The following is a 16,731-nucleotide window of genomic DNA, read 5'->3' as shown; positions in this document are numbered from 1 at the left end:
TAGAGTTGCTGGTTACAGAGTGCAGCAGTTTCCTAGAATTGAACTTTATGTTTAAAATTGCATGCTTATAACTTGGGACAGATAAGGCAATATTATTTCTCTTCCTTCCATCCCAACTTCCTCCATGATTAGATGAAGCACTTGATAACTATTCATAGCATTCCAAAATAAAGAAGCTAAATACTTTAGAGGAAGCAAGCAATCATTTTTTCATCATTATTGAATATATAGATTAAGACTGAGAGATATATACTTTGCTTTTTCCTATTAAGCGCTTATTTTTCAAACCCAAACCAATCTTATATATGATCAGAAAAAAAAAAATAACACACATAGTTCTTAAGGGAATCAGTTGAAGACAAAATGAACGTGGCTCCACCCTTAAATATGCCATATTACCCACTAGAATAGAGGTGAAAGATTCTTTATTTTGTATGGCCTGGCAGTTAGAGGAAGGAATTTATATGTCTGAAGGGATGAGATTCTTATTATAGTGTTAAATATGATGGTGAATTTTCAATGTGACACTGATGCTGAAAAGTATTTTGCTCATAAACAAGAAGGATAAACTTTTAAGTCTGAAGACAAAAAGACTGATAGAAAACGGCTATGTATAAAATAAGAAGCTCAATATTTGGTTATGTTTTGGAGTATGAATGTATATTCAAAGGTATTCATATTTGTCTTAGATACCAAAAGCTGTGAGTTAACATGTGGTGGGAAAGTATAATGGTGCAGTAGCACTCACATACATTGATAGCTTATGTGTGTCCAGCAAATACTATGTATGGAATTAATGAAAATAATTGTTTGACTTCCTCTCTTTTCTTTACTTTTTATTCTATTCATAGAAGTCATTGCAAACCTACTGTAAAATAAAATGGAATGCATAAAAACATATGGTACATACATATACTAGAAAATAAGTCTATAAAAATATAAAAAAAATAACTGGTGACATGGGAAAATACTTATAAAATTAAATTTGTAAATAAAATATGTCATTTCTTAGATGTTTCCAGTTACATCTTCAGCACCAGCAGGTAGCTTTTCCTGTAATGTACCCAGTTGTCTTTCTCAAATAAACAATGTATAAAATTCTTTAAATGACCTATATCACCACAGAGTAAAACAAATTGGGATTGAGATGTAAATTTTGAATGTTTAAATCAGCTTACTTATGAAATTTCTAAATTCCACATACCAGTATTCAAGTGGACCCTGTTTAAATGCATGCATTTGCTAATTACAAATTTTCATCAGTTGTGGATTCTCAACTTTGCTATTAAATGCCTGAAAGTGAGAATTTTTTTATTATCTGTGACTGCCTTAATTATTTAACACATGAAAAATAAATGATCTCTCAAAATCTCCCCTGAGTTAAGAGTTCAGGAAATTTTTCTTTTCTTAATTTTTTTTCTGTTTGCATTATTTCCTTTGTGGAAAAATGTGTATTAATGTATACCAATACGACCTGAGAAAAGAAGAACCAGCAGCAGATAAAATCAAGTTATCAATGCAATGATGGGTACAGGCCATTATATATGTTGTCATAACTTACAAAATTGTGTAGTACAGAGTGTAAACCATAATGTAAACTATAATCCTCTCTTAGTGGCAATGCTACAATAATTGTTCATCAATTGTAACAAATGTACCACACTATTGAAGGATATTGTTAATGTGGGTGAGTGTGGGAGGGGGAGGGAATGGGGCACATGGGAATCTCCTATATTTTTTATGTAACATTTGTGTAATATAAAGTATTTTAAATACAATAATAATAAAAAAAAGTATTTGAAATTTTAAAAAAGCTTTGGTTTCAGCTTAGCAGGTTGGACGCTTGATTTTGATGGTGTCTCACAGTGGATATTGACTTGTATTCTCAAAGTTCCTAAGAAGCAATGTTTAAAACTGGCACCAATAAATCTATCACAAGAGAAAATATAAGCACAGATAAACTGGATATTTTTGTCAGTCTGACTAGCGAATTCTCTCTCTGAAGACAAATTAGTGAAAATCCTATTTATTATGAGGTGGCTTGGTAAGAACAAGGAGAGTAGCTCTCTGATGCAAATGTGTAATGATATTAACTCAGTTGGTTCAATGAGACAAGTACCTCCCATGCAATAGGGAGGATGTAGCTGGAAAGCCTTCAGAAAGTAAAGGGTTGGCCTGGATGCCTTCTTTCAAGGTCATTGCTTAGAAGGACGTTGTCTTGCTTTGCTAGAGCTGCTATCACAAAAACAATGTAATGGGGTGGTATAAGAAACAGGAATTATTGACTCAGTTTTCAGCTAGAAGAATTCTGAAATCTAGATTTCAGAAAAACTAGCTTTCTCTTCTAAGACTGTAGCATTCTGGTACTGGCTACTGTCAATCCTTAGAGTTCCTTGGCATAAACCTGCTTTCCGTCATATGGTGATGTCCTTTCCTATCTCTTCCAGGTTCCTGCTGACTTCTCCCTTCTCTGTGGCCTTCTCCTTATAAATTCTCCAACAATCCATATTAAGACCTATGTTCATTCAGACAAGTCACACTTTAACTAAAAGTAGCATGTTTAAGAGGTCCTGTATGCAATGGGATCACACCTACTACATGTGAATTAAGATTAAGGACATGTCATTTGTTGGGGTACATAATTCAACCTACTGCAGATGGGTATTGCCAAAATAGTTTATTCTGATTACTTTTATCTTTTTTATTTTTCCTTTGCTAATCATCCATTTAACAAAAATATTCACAATCACATTTGTTTGGCATCTTTCTTGATATATGCTAATATCATTGTTTCCTCTTGGAATATTGTTGATTAGAGCCATTAAGGGTCAATTCTGTAGCTCAATTCTCAAGGGATAAGTTCTTGTTCTGACCACAAGGTTTAAAAAAAACTTTTTTTTTAAATTAGGGAGACTATACTACATTAATAATCAGAAAAATATATATATTTTAAAAAGAAAATAAAATCTGGCCTAATTAAAGACTAACAACAATAACTTATGTCTCTGAAGTTCAGAAATAAAATATTAGGTTGGTGAAAAAGGAATTGTGGTTTTGAACCGTGAATTTTAAATCATTATAAAGAGGCTCAAACACGTCTTAGTTAATCAAAATAAGAACCATTATAATCATCACATTTTTGCCAATGAGAAATGTTTGTGTATTTCTATAGTTTAAAAACTCATGCTTTGGGAGTCAGTGAATTCTTGGAAAGCATTTTCTGCATTCTGCTGGTTGTGGAAGCATTTTCCTTGCAAAAAGTTGTCAAGATGCTTGAAGAAGTGGTAGTCAGTTGGTGAGAGGTCAGGTGAATATGGTGGATGAGGCAAAACTTCATAGCCCAATTATTCAACTTTTGAAGCATTTGTTGAGCCATGTGTGGTTGGGTGTTATCTTGGAGAACAATTGGGCCCTTTCTGTTGCAATGCCAGCTGTAGGCATTGCAGTTTTCAGTCCATCTCATTGATTTGCTGAGCATACTTCTGAGATGTTTTGCCAGGATTCATAAAGCTTAGTGGATCAAATCAGCAGCAGACCACCAAATAGTGACCATGACCTTTTCCTGGTGCAAGTTTGGCTTTGGGAAGAGCTTTGGAGCTTCTTCTCAGTCCAGCCACTGAGATGGTCATCACTGGTTGTCATATAAAATCCACTTTCCATCACATGTCACAATCCAATAGAGAAAAGGTCCATTGTTATTGTGTAGAATGAGAAGATGGCACTTCAAAATGACACTTTTAAAAAAAATTTTTGGTCAGCTCAGGAGGCACCCACTAATCAAGCTTTTTCACTTTTCCAGTTTGCTTCAAGTACTGAATGACTGTAGAATGACTGAAGTTGAGTTCTTTGGAAACTTCTCATTTAGTTGTTAAGAGGATCAGCTTCAATGATTGCTTTCCATTGATTGTTGTCAACTTTTGATGGCTGGTCACTACATTCCCCAGCTCCTCATCTTCAAAGCTCTCATCTCCTTTGCAAAACTGTCTTTTGTCCAACATTGTCATAGTCTAAAATAAATATAAAATAAACAGCAAGTAATAAGTCATTAGCAAAAAAACATAAAGCAAGAAATACACATTAGAATGATATATAGCATAATCACATTTACTTAAGAATGTATGCCAATATCAAACAGCAAATTTCAACAGTGCAAAACCGCCATTACCTTTGCACCAACCTAATATTTTGTATAAGTTCTGACTAATTCAGCATTCATGGTTATTCCTTACTAGATCTGAATACTATGATTCATTTAATGCAGCTCCATAATTTATTTTATTGCTCTTTATTTTTATGCGTCCTGCTCTTTCATTCATTTTTATTAATAAGCTCATGTATTCTTCTAGTCTCCACATTTTCCTTAATTATTTAATAATAATCCTTCATGACACTGAAATTCACTAGTAATTTATATTTATCCTTTGTAGATCTGAGTTCTATGGCAATACCATAGTATTTTTAATTCTGGATTGAACAACAGTTGAGCACTGATGCAATTGTACTATGCTCAAAGTGACCTAATTGTGGCAGTCATGCGAGCCCATTCACTGTGAAGTCTGCTTCTCAATTCTGGTATGACAGTGGTACTCCTTTTGCTTACTTCCAGATGCTGCTCTCCATAAGCATTTTAAATAGAGATTACGGCTCAAATAAAGGTAGAATTAATACACAAAAGAATTAATACACAATTCTACCTTTATTTGAGCTGTAATCTCTATCTAAAATGTTTTTGGAGAACAATCTCCACGGAAGAAGCTAAGCGTCCTTTTCATCTGAGAATTTTAGAGAAACTTGCTAACTATGGTTAATGAAGCCTCTTATTTCCTCAGGAAGATTTGAACTTGGACTATATGTCTTTGAATATTACTGAGTGAGTCAGAATCAGGATGCAATATTTCACCTCAGCAAAATACTTGCATCAAATATTGGGTACCTCTCTAAAACAGCCCTGACACACCATTTAAGAAAAGAAATCATGAAGCTTTTGTCTGAACACAGACAGGAAGACCTTGTTCTTATGCTCATGAAATCAAGTACACACTAATAAAAAATTACATCAGACTGAATTTGATAGTACTCCAATCAACAAGAAACTGTCTTCTTGCTATGTCCACTGCCATTTTGAGAAAATGAGTGATGATATCAGGAACTGACAAAGGACCATTTGCTTTTTTCCCATCTAACTCAATTATTAAATGATCCGTTGCAGGATCACCTTTTATTCTCTTGCAGCAGGTGTTTCAGGCTCAGATAATGAGACTTATGGTGCAGACATTGCATCTTTAATTCCAGTTAAAAGCTGGATTCCCACCCAGGTGGGTAGAAAGGTGAATATGGTAATTGGCTAGTGACTCAGAGGGACATTTATGAGTCATCCACTGCTTAACATAGAGTTTCTTTTAACCATTAGACTCTCCTAGTGATAATTTTAAGAGAGAGGTCTAAGGAAGTGTAGTCTTGATGGTGTTGAAATGACAATTCAGCTATTGAAAGAATGATGCTGACTACTTCTGTTCAACCCCAAAATTTTCTGAATGAAAATGGAAACAATCAACCATCTTGATTTTTACATTCTAAGGAAAAAGCATCTAAGTAACACAATTTGTTTTACTCTTCATCTTAGTGTAGATGACATATAGAGACAACTGTAATATTTTATGAGAAAACTTTCATTAAGATATACAGATATTGTAATGCTTTTTAAAAATATATTATTTAAAAGAGAGTGATTTTGATAATTTTTAAATTCTTACAAGGTGATGGCAGGAAAACTCACCTGGACCACCTGTTATAGCATATGGCATTATATAAAAAAAAGGGATAAGGGAAAAAAAGAAATTGAAATTGAAATAAAAATGAAGAAGACTTCTAAAGAAACAGATTATAAAATAACTAAATAATCAAATATCCTTTGAGACAAAGTAGGAGAGAAATTTATCTGAAAGCAAAAGGGGTGGGGAAAGAGATGGCAAAAGTAGTGGAAGCTGAGGGGGTAAATAGAGATAAGAGAGGAAAAGGGAGATAAAAGGTGAAGAACCATATGTTTCATATTCCCTCAAAGGGAGTAACATTTGTGTTTCATCCTTAACCCCACACCCCACAACAATATTTTCAAAGTTCTCTCTCTTCTTTTTTAGAGTTCTCTCTCTTCTTTTTCCTTCTGAGCAGAAAATACAAACTTACAAAGCAAAACAACAAATCTATATTCCAAGAAATTTTGAAATTTCTAGGGGCAGAATTTGTATTTCTGGAAAAAAAACAGATTGACAATATGAAACAACTGAGACAGTGCAACATTTATAAGGCTTACGTAGTGAAAACATCAGAAGTTTTAAAATATGGACTGTGGATTACTCTGACAAAAGGGGAGAGACTCAGCCCAATTAAGATGAAGAATATCCTTAAGGTGAAAGTTCTGAAGTGGATTTCAATTTTCTTTTAATACAAATACATCCTTCTGCTTTGGAAAATGTCAGGATTAAATGATATAAATATATACTTCTGAACGTTCTAATTTTGCTCAGTTACATTTTTTGGTCCATCTTTCCAGTAAAATTATCTGAATTGCATTCATAAAACATTGTATTTTATAGATGTTTTAGTAAGAAAGCACTGTGGCTGTTATTATTTATGCTGATTTAAATAATAGTTTTATTATCAGAAAACTAAATATTTATTAAGGGCTGAATTTTAGACAGAAATCAATGTTAGACCAGAGTTATTTATTTTAATATAGATGGCATGGTTCACTTTACTTCCATTTATACAATAATTGCATGTTTTAAACTTTTGAGCCCTTCAGAAAAATCTAAAAACATTTTTGTGGTGGAAATTTCAAATAATTTTTATCTTGAACTAAGTCAACAAGAATAATAGTTAAGTGGCAGCAAAGATGTACACAAAATAAAAGAAACTTTAGATCTTTCTGTGACTTTAGTAAACATGATTTCTCTATCAGCTATTATTCTAACACATAATGAATAAAATATTATTTGGACTTTACATGCCTAGAAAATAATACTATAACAAGTATATATATCGGGTACATTGAAAACCAGTAAACACAATACAATGTTCACGGTTTCAATTTTATATAAATTTATGTTTGAAAATAATACTGATTCTTCAGTGTCCTTCATATCCAAGGGACTATACTTGGCTTGGCACATTAATTAACAGTTTTTTCTGGGTGGATGAATTATTCCAAATTATTTTATGCATATTTTTTAATTTTGGAGCTTTTTCAGAACAACTGTACAATTGCTTTGGCTCTGGATTATCTGGATAGATTGATGGGAATAATTTTAATAATCCATCTATTTTGGAAAGACATTGGTCACATATCACTCACAAGAGGACAATAATGTGTTTAATCACACTAGCCAAATTTTCCCTGCCTAATTCATGATGATTATTCCTAAACAGCTTTGAGAGGAAAGAAGAAGAAAATTAACATTTACTGAATAAAACAATTCTGGTAGGCACTAATACACCCAGCTGACCTGAAACATGAATATCATTATCCTCACTGTATTGGATAAGGTGAGGCTCAGAGAGGTTTAGTTATTGGGTTAAAGCTAGACTAAGTTTTTGTAGTTGGAGAGTTGCATAACTATGAAGAATTTTCTTTATGGTCTCTTTATAGAGATAAGTTTGAAAGAATTCTTTCCTGGGCTAAAGGACCAGTAAGATGCCCCCTAAGAAATACATACATGGGGTCTAACTGTAAATGTACTATTTTGATGTACGTCTTCCTAGTGGACTCAAGGTCATTAGGGAAGGCATATGCAACATATGCATCCTGTCTTGTGGACCAATATATTCGGATACCTAGCACAGTGCCTGGCATATACTAGGAACTAAATAACAATTAAATGGCAATTATCTTACTGATCCTTTCAAGCCAAGATATTTTCCCCATTCCCAATTTGCTATAATTTTATTTAAAGGTAAGCCTTTTAGTTTTCCTCACTTGTTATGAGGTATTCCCAATCTACCTACTAAAAGTGTCCTCTTTCCTTCCTGTGATCTCCACTGGGCCTCCATAATCTTTGTTTTTCTTATGTGTGTGTGTGGGGGGCCTACATGTACATCATTCCCAGGTCTATATCAAGGATGACTGTTTTAAACACTGCTTTTCTATCACTCAGATCCTCTAGGCCTTTCTGTCTTTTTGCAGTCAGCACTGGAGCAACAATTTCTGTAAAGGCTTGGGCGAATCTAAGCACACGCATGCCTCAACCCTAGCCTTCAAATTTCTCTGTTGAGCACTGGACATGGGACCATAAGGGAACCCACTTGCCACAATGTCTTATGGATAATGACAGCATAAGTATAAAGGTTTCTTTTCCCAAACTTGTGGTCCTGAGACTTACTTCACACTGATTCTCAGAAGGTTTCAAGGTAGAGAAAAGCTAGGTTGCCTATATTGACTGCCAGCTCTACACCTCATCATTGATTTGGCCTCCTTCCTCCCCTGCATTGCTTCCTCTGTCCCTCCCTCTTGAATGAAGGTACACCCACACCCCTGTTTCAGGTTCTGCTTTCTGGGGAACTCAAGCTATGATAGTGACTTAGTCAGTACAATCTTAAGATGGCACACTGAAGACAACCAAACTTCCAAAAGCTGATAAAAATTCAGGAATAACTACAGTGTACCTGTTTTTATAAGTTCCATTAATAAAGTTTTTCTCTTGCTTTCATTAGAATGAAATCCATAATTTTACACTGTCATGTATTCACCTGACTTAGAAAAATAGGTTACCTTAGGTTTCAACAGTTTATTTATGAAGCACAACTATGTAATGCAGATTTGATTTTGTTGAGTTTAGATAAAATCAGTAGAAGCACATTAAAAAAAGATTAGTCTGAATGCAGTTCAGCATGGATGAGGATTGTGTACTAGCTTAAGTTTCACATTCTGAATTATTTTTTCTTCAAGGTCTTTATTAATGAATATAAGGGAAAGGGATATAGGAGAAAGAAAGGAAAAGAAAACAATTACAAGATAATGTTAGAGACTGAGAATGGCCATCATTTTTAAATGTTTACTCTTAAGTAAGTCATATATAACTGAATTATATATATTTGCATGCATATATGTATATATATACACATGCAATTTGAGACATGATAAAAAAGCAAACACTCATTAACACTACTCAGTTTAAGAAACAAATGCCTGAGAGGACTCCTGTGCAGACAACAAAAGGTAAAAAAGACAAATACCATGGAATCTCCTGGTACATCCAACACTAACCATGTGCCTTTAGGGAAAGCACTTCTCTTTGAGACTGTTTCTTCTCTTTAGAAGAGAGGGTGATATGATATGGCACAGATAAAAGTTATTGGCATGTCAACTTTAGATTTAAACAGTTGTTTTGAGTTTTAAAAGAGATTATAATTGTGAAAGCAGCTAAATGATCATTTCTCTCCTTTCACTATTTCCTTGAAAGATCAAACAAACTAAAAAGCAAAAGATATTTTGAAATGGTCACAAATTAAAAGTGGTTATGAAAGATGCTGTCTGATTGTCTCTTTTAGAAATAACAAATTAGATGACACTGTTATCATCCCATATCTAAAAGTCAAAGCATTTTCAGAACCTTAGGAAACAAAGCATTTTGTTACATTCTCCAATTATTCAAAATTGCTTCTGAAATATGCAAAATTGAAATAAAACGGGGAGTCAAAAATAATACACAATTTAATATTGTGTATTCATAACCACATATTCATAAATCAGAAAGTGTACCTCTAATATAAAATAGTGAACCATTTTTTAAAATCCCTTTCAATTTTATAGACATAGCTAATGTCTGAAGGAAAAAAAAACCTGAAATTTTATTTGCTATCTCATTTGTTTTCAAACAGCTTTTGCATCTCTGGATCTTGATTCAGTTGCAACTTGTACCACTTCATGAGGAGGAATTTGCCTGGATAATGCCTGCCCCCACTTCCTCTCACATTAGCTGAGGGAGTGACTTGGATTTGGACACACAGAAGTTATCACTCAGTAGGGTTCCAGTTCCTCATGTCACTCTTCCCACCTCCCTGCTACCACATTACTTGTGGTTAGTTTCCTGCTGAGCACATTTTCTTTCCCGTTAATACTCAATTATTTTTCAAGTGGCTTTGCAGAGCAGATGTTCTTATGTGAGTTCCCATCTTTCTTCTTTCTCCTAATATATTTTTCACAAAGTCTCCCTTGCTATTCCTGGTTTGGTCCGGAGTGGGGATAAAAAGAAAGAAAATAGAGGCTCACCTTAAGTATCCTAAAAAATATCATTCCTTAGATATCTTGCTGAATAATTTGTCCCCACATATTCCACCTAAAATATATCTTCGCTGAAATAAAAATTGGTTTTGCTTCCTTATTTTTTATCTACTCCTAAGCACAATTTCTCCTGAAAATTAGTATGTTTTCATCTTAATATTTTATGTATTTAAAAAGATATATGTAATACTGTTCAAATATGTATATATTACCCTTTATTTTGATTTAAATATCGACTTAGACCAGTGGCGATACATTAATCATAAAAATAATTAGCTTCCCAAATCCCTTTCCAACTTCTTTGTGCTGCTCCTGATTGCAAATTTAAATTTCACATGCCCCCAATCCTTGGCCTCTGTCAGTTTATTTAGCTCTCTTGTATTTAATCAATTAAAATGCTCTTAAATTTTCCTGTTTCTGAAATGCATTCATTGGGCAGAGACAATGAAAATGAAAGAAAATGAAAATACTTGAAATTGAAATTGAAATTGAAAGAAAATTGAAAGAAAATGAAAATATTTCTCTGCTTCTTCAACAGTATAATATTTTGAATCCAGAGATCCAAAAGCAATTGGATCTTTGGACTTGCCTCCATTTTGCTCATCTTGTCAGCAAAACTGCTCAGGTTATGATTAAACATTCATGTGGTGCTCCTCCAGACTATCAGTGTTGGGGTCAGTCAGGATTTTTGAGACTAAAATCATTTAAAATTGAGATTAAAAAAATGATTGTTGAGGGTTCATTTATCTAAAAAACCATGTCACTAGTTCATCCTAGAAATACAAATAGGTACCAATCCTTATGTTGATGAGAGTTCTTTGGATTCAAAGATTCTTTGAATTCTCTTATTTGTCCCAATACCCTTGAGGTAAACTCTTGATTTGAAGGATTTACAGGTTGCAACCTGAAAGGGGGGAAGCTTGAGTGTTAAATCAGAGACCATTAAATTGATCAATTATGGTCCATTACACAGATCTCTCTTGCACTCTTTTAAGCACAGAGAATTCGTAAAAGGAGAATAAAAGGCTTTTGAATAGTTCCACAATAGTGGATTGTAAACTTCAATTTTTCTTTCTTAAAAACTTTTTAAGAGAAAGAAAAGTGGAAGTGTTTCCCAAATGTATTATAATTCCAAACCCCTATTACAAAGGTATTTACACATTTCACATTAATAATAGTAATTGGAAATCCTAGAGTTCCCTGTCACTTTAAGTCACCGATGAAAAAGGAAAAAAAAAAAGAAAAAAGAAATCCCCATCTCCTCCAGCTTACCATTAAGCCCAAGTCATTTCATATCTGAAACATGCCATCATCCCCCTCTTCCTGAGAAGGAGGGGGACCCGCTGTTAATGCACACTTGTCACTTACACACATGGTTGTTAGGCAATGGGTGAGAAGAAGGGAACCATTTAGTCTGTAATTCTTAAAATTTACATCCCCTGTAATTTTCAGTGAAGGCTTTGCTTTTTTGGCATCTAAAATAGACTGAACCACTACTACCCACCACTCTTCATGGCATTTTCCTAGAGTGAAGTCAGACAGCCCAGTTAGCTATTTCAAGGCCAAAAGAAAAAAAAAAGGCAATTTTATTTTCCACCTTGACTTTCCTGTAACGGTCAAATAACTGAAATTTGTTTATCCCATCTGCCTTCTTTAACGTTCATGAACAGTGACAGATCACAGAGAGAACGTACACCACTTTCTGTTTTCTGGACCTCAGTGTTATTCTCTGTCAGGAAAAATTTACTAGTTGGCTTTCGGGTTTGTAAAGTTCAATTCCCAGAATAGTATGTTATACTTGGTAATTACCATAAAATACCCTACATTTAGATGTTGTTTCAAGGAAAAGAGACCTGATATTTTGGGGAGTGATTTTTCCTATCCTATTTCTGGAAACACACAAATATGACGCAGTTGCTCCTCACCCTATTCCTTTTTGTAGGGAGCTCATAAATATGCATGTTATTTTACTAAAAATGTAGACGGAAACAAAGCACTGGCTGAATTCTCATACAGGAGTTATGAGACCACACTTCTTAGGAACTAATCCTCTTCTTTGCCCATGACACTCAAAAACAGTGCAAAGAGACTAGAGAAATGAACTTGGTCAGGAAATCTAATTTCCAGCACTGGCCAGGAGACATATAATAAATTACACAGATCCCCTGAGTCTACATTTCCTGTATTTTTAAATGAGAGAGTTAGATCCAATAGTCTCTAAGTGTAAATTTTAACAGCCTTTGGCACAAGTGAAGCCAATAAGAAAGACACTGGGCATGGCAGAACTTAAGCCTTCACTTTGGAGTTCTTCCCAGTCCTCCGTACTGTTCTGAAAAGCTAAGCAACACTGAACAAGCTACCTGGGCTCTCTAAGCTTTGGTTTCCTCATTCGTAAAACAGAAACGATAACTTTTTTCTCCTGCCCATGTTGACATGCTGATCCATACAGAGCAGAAGGGCATAGCACCATCCCAAGCATCTGGTAAGACTTTGATAAATGGTGACTGTTATTATATTTCAGAAAATCAGTAAAACCATTTGTTTTGCTTTCTTTAGTCTAGCACATTGCTTACTAGGAGAAAAGATCACCCCATATCCTGGTGTAATAACATAAAGTATGACTGGTCAACTTGCAGTTCTATCTATGTGACAACTGCATGGCAAACTCAGAAATACTCATTAATGACAAAACAGGAGCCACATATATTAATCAAAATAATAAAAGCAAAAGACAAGAATAGTCATTTGTGTTATAAAGTAGCATATGGGTTCCTAAAACCATGCTGTGCAAAATTGCACAATAAAAAATCACAAGGCTTACGGGAAAATGAAGTTTGGGGCACAGCACTCAAAAACTTCATCATTGACATATAAAAACAGGCAGTGATCTAATAAAAAGAGTGAACAGTTAAATGATTAAGAAATACATAAATACTACAATAAATATAACTTTACCTTACAAAAGACCAGAAGTGGCAGTCAGAGAGTTTCCAGCTTTTGAGTTATTGTGGACTGATGGAATCAGAACAAGGAATTGTAACATCAAATGTGGATGAATGTTGCTCATAACGTGTAATGAACTGAGGTAGCTGCAAGATATTTGAGGTTTGTGTGAGTGTGTGCATTTGTGAATTCCTACGTGACTTGGTTCTGCCAAGTGCAGTGTGCTGCCTTCACCTATTATTTTTCACTGAAAAAATCAGGCAAAAGCAAAGATGAAATTCACATTATGTTCAAATTGTGCCCTGATATATCAATCGCATTAGAAAAAATTTGCATTTTCAAAACAAGTGTTATAGCAGAAACGACTGTTTATATATTTCAAGCTCTATTAACCTCAAAACTATTCATTAAGCAGATTATGTATATATGTGTGCATACATGCATGTATGTATAACATTGAAGAGAAAAAATAGTAGAATTCAGTGAATTAGGATTTTCCAGTCTATGTCCATAGAACAACTATTCATGGTTGAATATCTTTGCATTATGCTGCATTTTTTCTACCACTCCTAAGAATAATATCTGTTAGGTTTTTTTAAAAGAAAATCCCAAATACCAGAAAAAATAGGTCTTACAAAATTCTTATAAGCACTCTTCTGCTTGATCCTTTTTCCTAGTTTCACCTGTGTCTCAATTTCCAGCTTCATTGAAAACAAGAGAAAAGGTGGTAGGGAAGGAGAAATACAGAAGAGAAGAGAATAGGGTAATGGAAATTCAGTTTAAAATGCAGACAAATCTGCCGTTTCTGCTTGATAGCCTGTAACATTTCCATGTAGTGCACTTTGCATGGCAGAACAGTTACTAGTAATAGAATTCTCTCACAGTGGAGGTTAATTACTTTTCAGCTGCAGCAAAATAAATTTCCTGTCAAGCCCATGAACAGGAATATGCCAGTTCCCCATTTTTACCTGCAGTTTTAATTCAATGTTAATATCTGACACTGGCTTGCCTTTGGTGGGCTGTTCCTCTCAACAGTAAGGACTCCCAAAGGAATAGGAGGGATTGTCAGTTATGTAGTATCAAAGTGTGTTTTAAAGAGTGGCTCACCTCTCTCTGAGGGCACCATAAAGAAGATTAACTGACCTGTCTTTCACTTTAAAGAACAGGAACAACCTTCTTGGTAATGTGGGAAAGTGCGCCTTAACTGGGGAAGTCCGTCTTCTTCAGCGCACAGTGGAGGATACCCTGATCTTGAATTGACTGTAGGGAGGCTTTAATAATCATTTATTTCTGTCTATTTTCTATTTTAATAAAGCCACGCCCACTACACAAGGTGCTGAAGTTCATAGGATGATGTTATCAACAGCTTCCCTTAATTATCCTGTTTTGGATCTCTTCCCTACCCCTCCTCCTTCAGGGAAATCTCTTGATTATGACCAGAGTCTTGTCCTGTCATTGAGACAGGCACTGCCACAGTCACTTAATTAATTAATGCCAACTTTGGCAATTCTGAAGGACAGATCGAATAGGGAAATGAGCCTCCATGACTTCCCACAGCCAGGGCAGCTGTACAGGAGTGGAGGACAGAATAAAGAAGCAGAGTGCTACTCCATGGAAAAGTCCAGACTTCATAGCTAAAATGTTTTTGATTATCAATTAGAAAAGAATTGATATGGGAAGATACTTTTACACTCGTTCTTCCTTCTACAGCTCAGCTCTCCATTTTCAGAATGCCCTGCCTCTGCTTTCTCTTCTGGCCAGAATCCCATGCATCCTTTATTTCTAGATATCTGCATAGTCCTCCCATGAAAACTTTCATAATTCAGTTGATCCTATGTGGTTTCACTTGCCTTTGAAACCTTGTAGCAGTCTGTTTTATTCTTTCCTGTGGAACTTACTATACCCTCTCATAGAATAGCTTTAATACAATTTTAACCACTCTCCTTTCCAATTAGATTGCAAGTACCTTGATGACTCAATGTTTTATTTTGCTTTGCATTTACTGCAGTCTCTAGCATGATGCCTTGCATATAATGAGTTATCAGTGAATATTGGTTGAATTGATTTTTCTTGAAGTTTAATCCCCTTTTGGTACAGAGGCAATTGGCAGGGACATCCTCTTGACTTTTCTATGTTCAACACAATGATGAATTCATTTGTAATTCAGAATCCCTGTGGAAAAATTATATTCAAGTTTGGATTTCTACATGTGAAAGTATTATAAGGTATTAAGTTAAATATTCATGTATGTATTGTTGGGGGGTTGTAGAACCAATAACCAATACCTCTTTTCTCCCTTCCTGAGATTGAAACCAAACTGAAAATAAGATATTTGAAGCAGACTGATGGACATCAAAGTATGAAATTTTTTTTAAAATTTATTTTTATTTATTTAATTCCCCTCCTCTCCCCCAGTTGTCTGTTTTCTGTGTCTTTTTGCTGCGTCTTGTTTCTTTCTTTCTTTGTCCGCTTCTGTTGTCGTCAGCGGCACGGGAAGTGTGGGCAGCGCCATTCCTCGGCAGGCTGCTCCCTCCTTCACGCTGGGCGGCTCTCCTTATGGGTGCACTCCTTGCGCGTGGGGCTCCCCTACGTGGGGGACACCCCTGCGTGGCAGGGCACTCCTTGCGCGCATCAGCACTGCGCATGGGCCAGCTCCACACGGGTCAAGGAGGCCCGGGGCTTGAACCGAGGGCCTCCCATGTGGTAGACGGACGCCCTAACCACTGGGCCAAAGTCCGTTTCCCCAAAGTATGAATTTTACTACCATGAATTTGATTGGAGAATTTAACTGAGATTCCAAGGACACTCCTAACAACTCTTAGTATTCTTCACAAGAGTGAATGGAACCACCTGAACGAATTTAATGATGGGAGAATAAACCTAACTGCCCCTGCTCTGTGGGCCAGCAGTCAAATGTGCCAAGATAAACTGAACCAATGGAAAGTCCTCTTGGATGAGGTCCTGAAAGGGGCTGAGGAGGACAAAGCTTCAAGGTACTCAGAATATATTTCTCAAATTATAAGTGGGGTAAAATGTCTAGGGAAGCAGGATGAGTGGGGAAATAGCATTCCTTTCCAACATGCAATTATTGTGTTCTTCCTATAAACTGTTTTCAATGATAAAAGACAATAATATTATCTCTTAATGTTAACTATAAGTTGGAAATGAAATAGTTTCTAAAGAAAAAGGATTAATATTTAAGTGGAAAACATCTGTGAAATACCTGAACTGATGTTATCTTGGAATTTTATAATAATTGTCTAAGCATTTGTTTAAAGATCCAAAGATATTGCTTATCTGAGAGAGTTTCTGAATTTTGAGGATAAAGTCCTCCTGCTTCTTCCTGACTTTATTTTGAAAAGGGATGGAGTGGGGAAAAATAGGAATAAACAACTTTTGAATAAGTTCCAAGTACATTTGAGGCAAAACCATCTGTTACACAATAACTCAGAGTTAACAAACTTTTTTTCCCCAAGGGCCAGATAGTAAGTGTTTTAGGCTTTATGAGTCAC

The sequence above is a fragment of the Dasypus novemcinctus genome, chromosome 5, assembly GCF_030445035.2.
Source record: "Dasypus novemcinctus isolate mDasNov1 chromosome 5, mDasNov1.1.hap2, whole genome shotgun sequence".
NCBI classification, from domain to species: Eukaryota; Metazoa; Chordata; class Mammalia; order Cingulata; family Dasypodidae; genus Dasypus; species Dasypus novemcinctus.
The sequence above is the reverse complement of the archived record's forward strand: the minus strand, read 5'-3'. Positions refer to the sequence as shown.